Source organism: Oncorhynchus mykiss, chromosome 16 (assembly GCF_013265735.2).
Source record: "Oncorhynchus mykiss isolate Arlee chromosome 16, USDA_OmykA_1.1, whole genome shotgun sequence".
Lineage (NCBI taxonomy): Eukaryota > Metazoa > Chordata > Actinopteri > Salmoniformes > Salmonidae > Oncorhynchus > Oncorhynchus mykiss.
The window spans coordinates 18,251,381-18,263,727 of NC_048580.1; the positions used below are offsets into that span (position 1 = coordinate 18,251,381).

Genomic DNA, 12,347 nt, shown 5'->3' on the forward strand with positions numbered 1-12,347 from the left:
CTTGCATATCTGATGTTGGCCATGAGACCACAATGTTGGGGGGAAGCTAGGTCATAACTAAAGGCCTTATGAAATGTATAATACATGGTCATAAATGGTTTGCTTTTAATTCCAAAACATGCACTTAGTGAATGAAGGTTGGTGAAGGTTTCAGGACTGGAAATTATTGACTGCAAAAACCATGTCTCTGTCACTAACAAACACAGGCATACGTGGGTGTCACTAACAGTCATTTGCAAGGCATGGTGGGAAATACTCTTAGGGTGTAAATTTGTTAACACTTTGAAAAGTGTTCATTTAACACTATTTTGGTGGGTCACATATACACACCTAGAAACAGTTAAATTTAACACTGTGGGTATCACAATTATTATCTCAAATTTGCTATGTAGAATGATTGATGTTATAAGAGTAGCCTAAAGTTAAATTCATTTTTGCATAATCTGAAACACATGACAGATTATTTTGACAGATTAAGATTGCCTTTTATAGTTCGTTTTCTTACAAACCGACAGAGGCAAACGATTTATTAAAACGTTGAGACAGTGTGATGTGCTGCTGCTGCGGTTTTGACCCGTATGACGTTCCTATTCCCGCGACAAGAATCCACATCAGTCGAGCACAGAAGTGTGTGATCTCCAGTCATATCAGCGGTTACTGTGGAAGAAAGGAGAGGTGGAGAACACTGGCCACTATCAACGGACATTGGGACTCGCCGTGAACAAGCGCTTTTTTTGGGGTGCACTGTAACCCTCTTGAGCAATGGCATCAATAGATCGATCAAAGGGAACGTGTGAGTATTGTCTCGCCTTTTTTATTACAATTTATCATCCGTAGATTATATATATCGTACGGTGATGGTGATAGTAGAGTTTCTAATACAGCCTCTTGATTGTGTGTGCAAGGAGACAGATGCAGACAAGGTTGAGAATGTAAAAGAAGCAACGCGCTCCGTGTATACAGCCATGTTGTACAGATTGCACAACAAATTACCACGGAAAAGAACGGCACAATAAGTATTGATTCATTATCAGCTGCAAGTGAACATACAATAAATTAGCAGTATCTTAAAGGAGACGCGCGCGTGTTTTGACAACATCAGCACCACCTCAAATGGATGGAGTTGTCATCTGATCTTGGCGACAGAAATCGCCCAACTTCAAGCGCCACGTAGGTGAGGGATGCATGCTCATACGATATTTTCAATATACGATCAAACCATTTTCTCAAGGTAAATGTCGATTACATAAGCAAAATTGTATAGCTTGCAATTCAATTGTCAAAACTGTGCAGGTTTATTTAATTAGACCACTGATTTAGTAGCCTAGACCAATTACAATTCTATACCAATACATCAATTAAGATAGTGTTGTGTTATTATTGAAAAGCAAGGAACATTTGCACTATGTGGGAAGGAGTTTAGGCATGGGGGCCCGCCTGCCTGTTGACTTTTGGTGTAGATCGACTTTTGCTCTCCAGTTATCTCAGAAATGTTTGGTTGGCTATAGGACAACCATAGCATGATGACGTGCAACCGGGTGATCTTGGGATGGAATCAGTCTAATGGAAAACCGCAGTAGCAACATCTGGACTGAAACCTAAAGGGGAATGTGACATGACACAAGGTTTCATTGGATAGGCAATGACGTTTATTCTGAGGTGAGTGAAAGGCAATGCATTTTTTTATTTATCTTGGATAGGCCTAAACTCACAACTGTGCATGTAATACCGGCATATACTTTACCCTTTACCTAAAGAGGAAATATAATTAGTCTACTTGTGTGATATTATGTTTGAGTCTATCTGGTGTCGGGGGAAGCAGGTAGCGTATCAGTTAAGAGTGTTGGGCCAGTAACCGAAAGGGCACTTGTTCGAATACCTGAGCCGACTAGGTGGAAAAATCTGCCGATGTGCCCTTGAGCAATGCACTTAACCCTAATTGCTCATGTAAGTCGCTCTGGATAAGAGTGTCTGCTAAATGACTGCAATGTAAATTTAGTAATTGAGGAAGCCTGTATAAAATGGCTAGCATGATGACAAATTCAATCACAGTACTGAGGCGCTTTAGGGGGATACGAGGTTGCCTTGAGAGGATAAATTATTATTGTCCAGTGGAGTGGACTGGACAGTTGGCTGCAGTGTGGCAATGAAGAGTGAACAGCGCCATGGTGCTGAAATTCATCCGCATCGCTTTGCGGAAATGTAAAGGGTTTAAATAGGACTTTTCAGAAGAGAGAGAAGGAGGGATTGTTGAGTTCATCTCGACTGTAGGTTGTGCTTATATTGGGGTTTGGGTTCTCTGACAACCCAGGTCCTTGTGTATTGGTCGTCATGTATACAACTACCACCACTCTAACCTGTTCCCAGTGCAGACCCTTGTGTTGTCGCTTATGCTCTGTTCAGTGTTCACGCCAGGGCCTAAGCCTGACTTGATTACTTCGCTCTCCATTTGCAGTACTGCTGTACTGCTGGGCCCGCTGGGGCCTGTCCATCTGTGTGCAGTTGCTTATTTAAGGGACTGAATCACTTTGTGTGTTAGCCTACCTGCTAATCACCAGCCACATAACTACTGTAGCCTCTAACGGGGCTGTTAATGTGTCTCTCAGTTAACCATGTTGTTTTTCTTTTCTCAACCCTAAATTGGATTGTGGGAGCATCTCAGCTTGTTTCTGACGTCTTATGTTAAGTGTTGTGTTTGCGCTGTAATTAGTGCAGAACAGTGGAGCTGAGGTACTTGTTAGTAGGTTGTTAGTATGTCCATTTTGAGGCATTACTGCTTCCTTTAAGGAAAACAAAGCACAGACATGCTGCACAGCAGAAGACCAACCAGGAGTACATAGGGAACCATGGGGAGAAGGATGTACAGTATCTCCACACCACTGACAACCGCTGGGACACGTATTTACCAGTTACATCATCATGTGTGAAAGGGATAAGGCCATTTGCTGGTCCAGACCAATTTTGCCCTATCCGAGGTCCCATAGGACACAAATCTCTCCAGTTTCTGTCTTGTCTGGCGTTTTATGGGTCACCCATAATCAGAGGCCCAACCTATCTAGCAGACGATTTTGCTTCAGTCGATTAATTAAGACTGTTGGCGCTGCATTGTGCTGTCCGACCTTCACCAAGTGGGTTTAGCCTAGGGAACTCACCATCTCCTTTCTCTCTACTGGTGACGAATGGGGATTGAGCGGTTTGGCACCATACTGTTGGAATGCTGAATAGAAGAGTGTTTCTCTCTGAGAGGTAACCCGCCGAGGGAGAGTAATGCGTTGAATTAGCTGGTTTAACCAAGTGGAATCGAATTGGTCTGGAAATTGCAGTTTCTCTTCCCTATCGTCGGAGTCAACTCTTTCCTTTAGAATTCTAACTTTTTGGGCAATCTGTGAGGGCCGGGTGAGAGCCGGTGTGGTGCAGGTTTTTGTTCCAGTCAGGCAGTATCACACCTCATTCTACCAATCTAACAACTACTTTTCAATCAAGACTTCTTTAGAATTGGAACACCCAGTACTAGGAGTGGGCAGTCTTACCCACATAGGCTTGGTGTAGATGCAGGCTCTTTTGTTCCAGCTTTTCAATCCAAACTTTGATTAGTTGAATCAGAGGCGTCACCTCTTGCCCTTCTTGCCCCTCTCACCTACACCCATACTGCAGCGAGATCTACCTCTGCAAAGCCAACCACCAGAGAGTATACCTGAGTGATGTGTCTTTAATACAGCCAGTACCTGCAAGACTGCCTAGCCTAGCACACTGGCATATTGAGGTCATCCATCTCCGTCTATGTTCTCCACACCTGAGACCTGCATTCCTTCCACCTCTGGGCTCTCTGCTTAGCTATGCATGTGTAGTAACTTCATAAGCATGACTGAAGTACCCCTCACTACCAACCAAGAAACAGCCCTAACGTGACTCACGGCATAGTCTGCCCATGTATATAAAACAAATTCTATGTCTCACCCAGTGTCTTTCCAACGATGTGTCACTCATTTCTCCCTAGCCCATTCGACACTGATGCTGCTGGACGTTTATGTAAGCCACTCACACTCTGACACATTTAGCTGATGATGAGGGAGGAGAGAGAGCAGGAACCCTGCTACATGATGGAATATTCATGGCCTGCTTTTAAGGGTTGCGAGGGGTGATTGAAGGAGAGACGGAGAGAGACAGAGAGAGGGAGAGAGATGGAGAGACAGAGAGAGAGAGAGCCTGAAGTTGTGCACTGATCTCTTCTCCTTCCTTCAAAAGGAATAACAACTACTGTATAACAACACACCTGGCAAATCTATTAAGTCGGTTGGATTCTTTCTACGGCCCATTTCTTCTCTCTCCCTTTGTGTTTCAGACATGAACCCGAGGTGACCCAGCAGAAACGTCTCTTCCTTTGATCTAGTCCAGGTCGTGGGAGTTTTCCGGCTATTGTCTAAGTCAGAAAAGTGCAGCGTTAATTTGTAGGTTGCGTTAATGTTCAAACAGGTTTTGACCATAAAATGGCACATCACTTCGGTTGAGTTGTGAGAGAAGGAGGGGCATTCTCTCTCAAGTTCAGTCGGATGAAGATTGGGGAAACAATCACCATGTTAGCCCAGGGTCATTGCTAGTGTCATTGCTAGCTCCTCCCCAGAGCTTTATCAACTACCAACTGCTTCTCTTACTGACTGTCAATCATTAATTCCAAACATCAAAATCATCCACTCAAACAGACAAGCACCAGAATCCAATGAACCATAATAGATCCTTAGGCGTGGCTACTGAGGGGAAATTGAAATGCATGGTGTTTTTTGAAGTATGACGGATTCTACTGTTTGTTTGATGACTAGCCGACACAAGTGTAGCCGGGTGCTTGACTTAATATGAGCACAGCAAATAGCAGCCACACGTAGAGCCGACTGTTGTTTCCCAAAAACACAATAATGTGCAACCAGCTAGCACATACAGTTTGCACTACTGTGCTTTTCACTGCAACACATACACAGAGTGGAAAAAACATTAGGAACACCTACTCTTTACATGACATGGACTGAGCAGGTGAATCCAGGTGAAAGCTATGATCCCTTATCGAGGTCACTTGTTAAATCCACATCAATCACTGTCGATGGAGGGGAGGAGACAGTTTAACGAAGGATTTTTAAGCCTTGAGACGTGGATTGTGTGTGTGTGCCATGCAGAGGGTGAATGGGCAAGACAAAACATGTAAGTGCCTTTGAATGGGGTCTGGTAGTAGGTGCCAGGTGCACCAGTTTGTGTCAAGAACTGCAGTACTGCTGGGTTTTTCACGCTCAACAGTTTTGTGTGTATCAATAATGGTCACCCACCCAAAGGACATCCAGCCAACTTGACACAACTGTTGGAAGCATTAGAGTCAACATGGCCCAGCATCCCTGTGGAACGCTTTCAACACCTTGTAGAGTCCATGCCCCGACAAATTGAGGTTGTTCTGAGGGCAAAACGGGAAGGTTGCAACTCAATATTGGGAAGGTGTTCCTAATGTTTGGTATAGTCAGTGTAGACGTTAGCCAGAGAGCTGTTAGCCAGAGAGCTCCCGTTTCTAATGCAAAGCTTTCCCAGTGCTTCGCTTGATATGAGCACAACAAATATCTGTCATGTCCAGCCAATTTGCTTCCCCAAGAGCATTTTGCCCATTTAGGATCATCATCATTATCACCTTCTATGCCTCGAGACTTGGTGCTACAATGTTTCCAAATGAGAGGTCAAATTTAAAGCAGTGACCACATTAAGGATGTTTAAGTACAGTTTTGTTCTCTGACCTCTGGCAGGTTACAAGAGCCAGAAACTGTATATTGCAACACATACCTGCCTCTCCAATGTTCTTCCATTCTCTCTTTCTTTCTCTCTCTCTCTCTCTCTCTCTCTCTCTCTCTCTCTCGCTCTCTCTCTCTCTCTCTCCCTCTTCTATGTCCATTCCCCTTCTCTCTTTCTTTTCTGTCTGTCCCTCTCTCTCTCTATACCCCCGTTCCTTCTCCCCCTTTTATTCCTTCCCTCTCTCTATATCCCGGCTTCTGTTTTTCACCTCTCTTTTCTCCCCCTCCCTCCTTTCCTCTCTCTTTCGTCTTGTCTCTGTTACGTAACATAACATAGTCTGTGTGGAGACAGAGGCGGTGACCCCGCTTGACAATATTTTGACAGCCAGACAAAAGGTAGGGCTTGGCACTGGCATCTGCCCTGTGTCTGAGCTCCTCCATCAGAGCGCTTGCTTCAGGTGAATCTCTGCTCTGATTTATTCATTCTGGAAGGAAGGGGCCTCACCTTTCCATCCCTATTTGTTTGCTCCTCTCAATAAGAAGCAACTCCACTGCTTGTCCAAGCTGTTTTGATAACTCTGCACACAGACTACTTCCCTATCGGATCCACTCTATTTGGCGGTTGCTAGTTAGTCAGACAGTGTTAGTGTGGGTTTGTGTCAATGTGACATATCGTTTCCTTGATGTTGCTGAGGCGTTGTGTGAGCGTTGGGACGGGAAGGTACATGGTCTCTGTTCTGTTCCTTTAGTGTAGAGAACACCTGGTTCAATTGGTGACGGACTGGGAAAGAGTGATGCAACTGAATTGAAATGGGACCTCTCTCTCTCTACCCACTCAAGGCACTAAGCCCGACCATGGAGGCGTAATGTAATATGAGAGAGAGAGAGAGAGAGAGGGAGAGAATTTGATAGAGAGAAACTATGAGAGAGGGAGGATTTGATAGAGAGCAGGCTGTGTGTGTGTGCTGTAAGAGAGAGAAGGAAAGAGTGTGTGGGAGAGAAAAAGATAGTGAGAGAGAGAGTGTGTTGTGTGAGGGAGTTTGCTTTAGGCCCCTATTCACCCTGGGGATTTACAGGGTTCTTTTTGTGTCTCGAAAAACCAGGTTACCCACTTGCCTGTCACTTGGTGCTGTGCTGGACTGCCTTAATTCCCCCAGGTGGCACTAAAAATAACCACTAATGCTCTGAGAATGCCCCGGCTGCCTCGTTTGGCTGGAAAACCCTCTTTCCTTCTACTGACGTCTTCAACGTTAGCAGCGCCATGACAGCTATTGTTAACAGTCCTAATCCTGCTGCAACCAAAGCATCACAGCCCTGCATGTGAAATATACCACGAGGAAGTACAAACAAATAGATAGTTAGACAACACAGCGGCACGTTTCAATGAACAAGAAACTATCTCGCTCTTCAAATGAGGCCCAACTAATATACTGGGCGGTAAATTGACTCGGAGGCACCGAAAATCGTTTTTGGCCGTAACAGAGCTCACACGGCCAATATATTTCCTATAAATATCTTCCAAAAAAGGCCAGCTGAGGAAACAGTGATGTGCTAGCTGCTAAGATGCATTGTTGGTATCTGGAGAGAACAGAGATTGAGAGGAAGCTGAGACTTGTCTTTGAACTCCATTTGTTGCAGTCTTTTGTTCGAGCGGAGGGGAGTCTAAACTGGGCCTCTCTCTCTTTGTGCCTCCTAGCTGAGTCAGTCTTTGATGCTCCTAACTACTGACACTGGCAGTTTTGTTGTTTTGCTGACATTGGTTGAGGGTAAGTGGAAAAAAACAATATCTGGATCGGCTTGGAAGGGTTCTTTCCTGCAGTGCAGTATGGTCACTGCCCATGGTCTTGAATCTATGTGACTGTGTTCACATGTGATTATTGGGTTTCAGTTACCCCTAAATGACTTGTTCAAGACCTACTTTATACTTTTACTATTAAAGGGACAATCTGCGATTGTTACTTACATTTTTGGACTTTTCAGTTAATGATATAGCCATGGTTCTTGAAGAATATAGCTTATACTATAAATACAAAAGTATGTGGACACCCCTCAAATGTATGGATTTGGCTTTTTCAGCCACACCCGTTGCTGACAGGTGTATAAAATTGAGCACACAGCCATGCAATCTCCATAGACAAACATTGGCAGTAGATTGTCCTTACTGGATACTGACCAAGACTTCCTGTGAGTTTTAGAATTTATTTGAAGATTCTTCTATTGATTTTCAAATCAATCCACGATTATGCACCCCAACACATATCAGACATGCTTTTAAGTTATGTACCCAGTAGGTCCTCTGGAACGGGCCTTCTAACTATCCCAAAGCCTAGGACTAAGTGGCATGGACAGGCTTTTCCTTTCTTTTTTTTTGCTTTTTATTTTGAATTATTATTTAAAACATTTTTATCCTCTTATGTTTGTTGTGTAGTAAATCTTTTAGTTATTTGACTTTGTTAGTTTTCTACTGTGAAGTGCTTTGTTGCATTCATGTCTGAAATGTGCTATATATACTGAACAAAAATATAAACGCAACATGTAAAGTGTTGGTCCCATGTTTCATGAGCTGAAATAAAAGATCTCAAATGTTCCATTTGCACAAAAAGCTTATTGTTATCAAGGCACAAGGCGAGACCCAGATGCAGACACAAGAGGCAGATGGTTGGAGTATTAATGTTTATTAATCCAAAGGGGTAGGCAAGAGAATGGTCGTGGACAGGCAAAAAGGTCAAAACCAGATCAGAGTCTAATAGGTACCGAAGGGCAGGCAGATTCAAGGTCAGGGCAGGCAGGATGATCAGGCAGGCAGGAAAGTAGTCCAGAGTCAGGCAGGGGTCAGAACCAGGAGAACTAGCAACGGGGAAAACCACACTGGTTGACTTGACTAAACATACAAGACGAAGTGGCACAGAGAGACAGGAAACACAGGGATAAATACACCGGGGAAAATAAGCAACATCTGGAGGGGGTAGAGACAATCACAGGAACAGGTGAAACAGATCCGGGCGTGACAATTTCTCTCAAATTTTGTGCACAAATTAGTTTACATCCTTGTTAGTGAGCATTTTAATCTTTGTCTAGATAATCCATCCTCCTGACAGGTGTGGCATATCAATAAGCTAATTTAACAGCATGATCATTACACAGGTGCACCTTGTGCTGGGGACAATTAAAGGCCACTCTAAAATGTGCAGTTTTGTGACACAACATAATGCTACAGATGTTTCAAGTTGAGGGAGTATGCAATCGGCATGCTGACTGCAGGAATATCCACCAGAGCTGTTCCCAGAGAACTGAATGTGCATTTATCCACCATAAGCCGCCTCCAAGGTCGTTTTAGAGAATTTGGCAGTACGTCCAACCGACCTCACACCTGCAGGCCACATGTAATCACACCAGCCCAGGACCTCCACATCCGGCTTCTTCACCTGCAGGATTGTTGAGGAGTATTTCTGTCTGTAACAAAGCTCTTTTGTGGGGAAAAAGCTAATTCTGATGGGTGGTGCCTGGCTCCCAAGTGGGAGGGCCTATGCCCTCCCAGGCCCACCCATGGCCACGCCCCTGCCCAGTCATGTGAAATCCATAGATTAGGGCCTAATGAATTCATTTCAATTGACTGATTTCCTTATGTGAACTGTAACTCACAAAATCTTTGAAAAGTGTTGCATGTTGTTTTTAGTTCAGTATAAAAAGCTTGATTTGATTTGGTGAGTAATGAACTTAAATTAACAACAAGTGTGTTATTTTGAGGGAGGGGTATGTAGGCCTGTACAAAATGTGTGGAGAGTGCTGAACTGGAACATGCGCAATCATTGCTCCTTAACGAGCCTGTGTTTAACAAGCCTGAGTCTGTGGGTAATAATTGGCTGTCATGCACAGCTCACCGTTCTGTCACTCTAAATAGAAGGTGCCGCCTATTTGTTTAGCCTGCATCCATTCATCTCCCCTGCTATCTCTCTCTTTCCTTTCTCTATCGCGTTTCAGATTTCGCCCTCTCTCTCTCTCTCTTTCTTCCTCTCTTTCTCCTTTTTCTGTGTGTCTCTCTCTCTATCTTTCGATCTCTTTTTTACCTCTGACTTTCTCTGTTATGTGTTTTTCTGTACCTCCAGTTCTTCAGTTTCTTTTCCCTCTCTTGAGTGTTGCTTGTTCTGTGCTCCCTTAGGTCCTTACATCACAGTCTCTCTCTCTCTCAGGTGGCAGCTGTACATCTTTGTCGTTAGCAGAGGCAAGTGACGTCTGTTATTACGTGCCTTCCACTCATTGTCTGCTGAGGACTTGTGTGTGTGTGTGTGTGTGTGTGTGTGTGTGTGACTGTTTGTTAGTGATGCGCGGGTTGACTCATAGCCCGCAGTGCCCGCGGTTATATCTGTGGGGTGGGCGGGTTTAGGGTCATAAAATGTTATATATTATTTGAAGGGCGGGTGGATGCGTGGCGGATTGAATAAAGAGAAAACAATGCATGTATACATTTTGTGTGTTAGATCTATAGGATACATTGAGGTTTTTCTTTCATATGTTTTGCTCTGACGTTCGTGCGTAAACCTAAACTTTAGGGCTTAACTGTACGCAGGCCAATACACTCCAATTGCCGACTGCTTTTAGGAACTTGGGAAGAAAAAGTTCACGTTGATCCACTGAGGTTAATTCAGAAAGAGAAAAGCTGCAAAATGGAGAGTAGAAAATACAAAGGGAGGGCTTCAGAACCGTAGCCTTGTGTTTGGAAATATGTTTTTGATGATTGTGAGGTACGATACAAATTCAACAAACTTCAAATATGGCAGGTAAAGGGAACTGTACTGGACAAATGGGTTAAATGGAAAAGTAACTGAAATCTGGACACTGACACATACCCTAATATAATATTAACTCATGCAGAATTAAGCCGTTTGTGAAGTAAAATGATACACCAAATGTACATTTTGACTCTAGAACAGGAGGGGAGATATATGATTGATTTATTTCAGCATCTTGAGAGAATGAATGCATGGATAGGGACCGTCTGCAAAGGTGCAATCCTTATCAGCACCATAAAAGCTCATAGTATAGCAACCACATAAAACACATAAAACACACAGCAACCACATAAAACACATAAAACATTCATCCAAGCCAAACTGAAATCTTATCTGAAACATATTGGGTCATTTTCATAGCTTTAAATTCCCTTAACTGGACAAATTGATGTAATTTGGAAATTGTGCACTGAAAATATTTCCTGTTTTTTATTAAGTATTGCATTTTCTCCCCGGTCCCTTGACGTCTTTGCCGTGCGAGAACTAGATTAAAGCATTCATAATGATGAATGACATATTTTCTGCTAAGCAAGGGTTTATTTAGTATTCTAGGGCAACAAGTAATGACAGAAGGTAAACTTCATGTATCTAATTACAGGCAAGTTGACTAATAAATAGCCTATAGCACATTTGTGGGTTAGGGTCAATTGCAGGCCTCAGATTTTCACTTCATCACATAGTCGGGCGGTTGCGGATGAACAAACAGCTGACCCGCGCATCACTACTGTGTGCGTCTCTGTGCTCATGTGTGCACGCGCGTGCACGTCTTCATAGTGTCAACAGTCCACTGTGTACAAGTGACATTCAGCTTAACTCTATCCCTGAGCTCCATTCTTTTATCTCCAACTAGAATGGAGAGACAGTCCTCCTCTTTTCCCAGTCACCTTCTTACAGCCCTTCCTCTAGTTTGTCTGTGTTTCCATCATCTCTTCACCCACTCTCCTCCCCCTTCCTCCAATCTGTGAGGAGATGAGCAGAGCGTCACAGGGATGGTGGTGGGGTGAGAAGAGGGGGGGCCTCTGTCCTCTGCCAAGGACACCCCATGCTTTTCATTAGAGTAATGGACTAATGCCTTGAGAGAGAGGAACATGTGTGCACACACTCTGAGACACACACAACTTGGCTGTGTTTACACAGGCAGCCCAATTCTGATCTTTTGCCCAATTTATTGGCAAAAGATCAGACCTAATTGGGCAAAAGATCAATAAAAGTGCAAAAAAATCTGAATCGGGCTGCCTGTGTAAACGCAGCTGTGTTTCTCTATCAAACCTACACAGACGCTGACATAGACACACACACACACAGAGAGTGAGAGAGAGCAATATTGCTTACGTTCATCAAATATTCCTCGTGATCCAACCCACTGCTTTCACACTCATCTTTTTCTCAGCTGCTGGTCCAGGCTGAGAGGAGAGTAAGACATGTGCTGTATTCATTATTCTGAATGTCATAGCAGTGAATGCCATAGTACTGAAAGTCAGTTCAATCACACATATCGTTATTGATTGACTAATCAACACAGTCTCATTTATCATCGCTCGGCAACAATATCCTTCAGAGTTTGCAATGGATTTCACATGACTGGGAAGGGGCGCAGCCATCAGTGGGACTGGGAGGGCTTAGGCCCACCAACTTGCGAGACTGGCCCACCCACTGGGGAGCAAGGCCCAGCCAATCATAATTAGTTTTTCCCCACATAAGGGCTTTATTACAGACAATCCTGTAAGTGAAGAAGCCGGATGTGGAGGTACTGGGCTGGCATGGTGACACGTGGTCTGCAGTTGTGAGGCCGGTTGGA

General features: G+C 43.9%; 1 protein-coding gene across 1 annotated transcript in view; it reads left to right on the forward strand.

The window, feature by feature from the left end:
* Positions 1-449: 449 nt before the first annotated feature.
* tbkbp1 (TBK1 binding protein 1) overlaps positions 450-12,347 on the forward strand; it is a 71,803-nt gene continuing 59,905 nt past the window's right edge. Inside the window, exon 1 of the mRNA XM_036946373.1 lies at positions 450-793. The gene's annotated coding sequence lies outside the window, so the exon portion shown is untranslated. The remainder of the gene's footprint in view (positions 794-12,347) is intronic.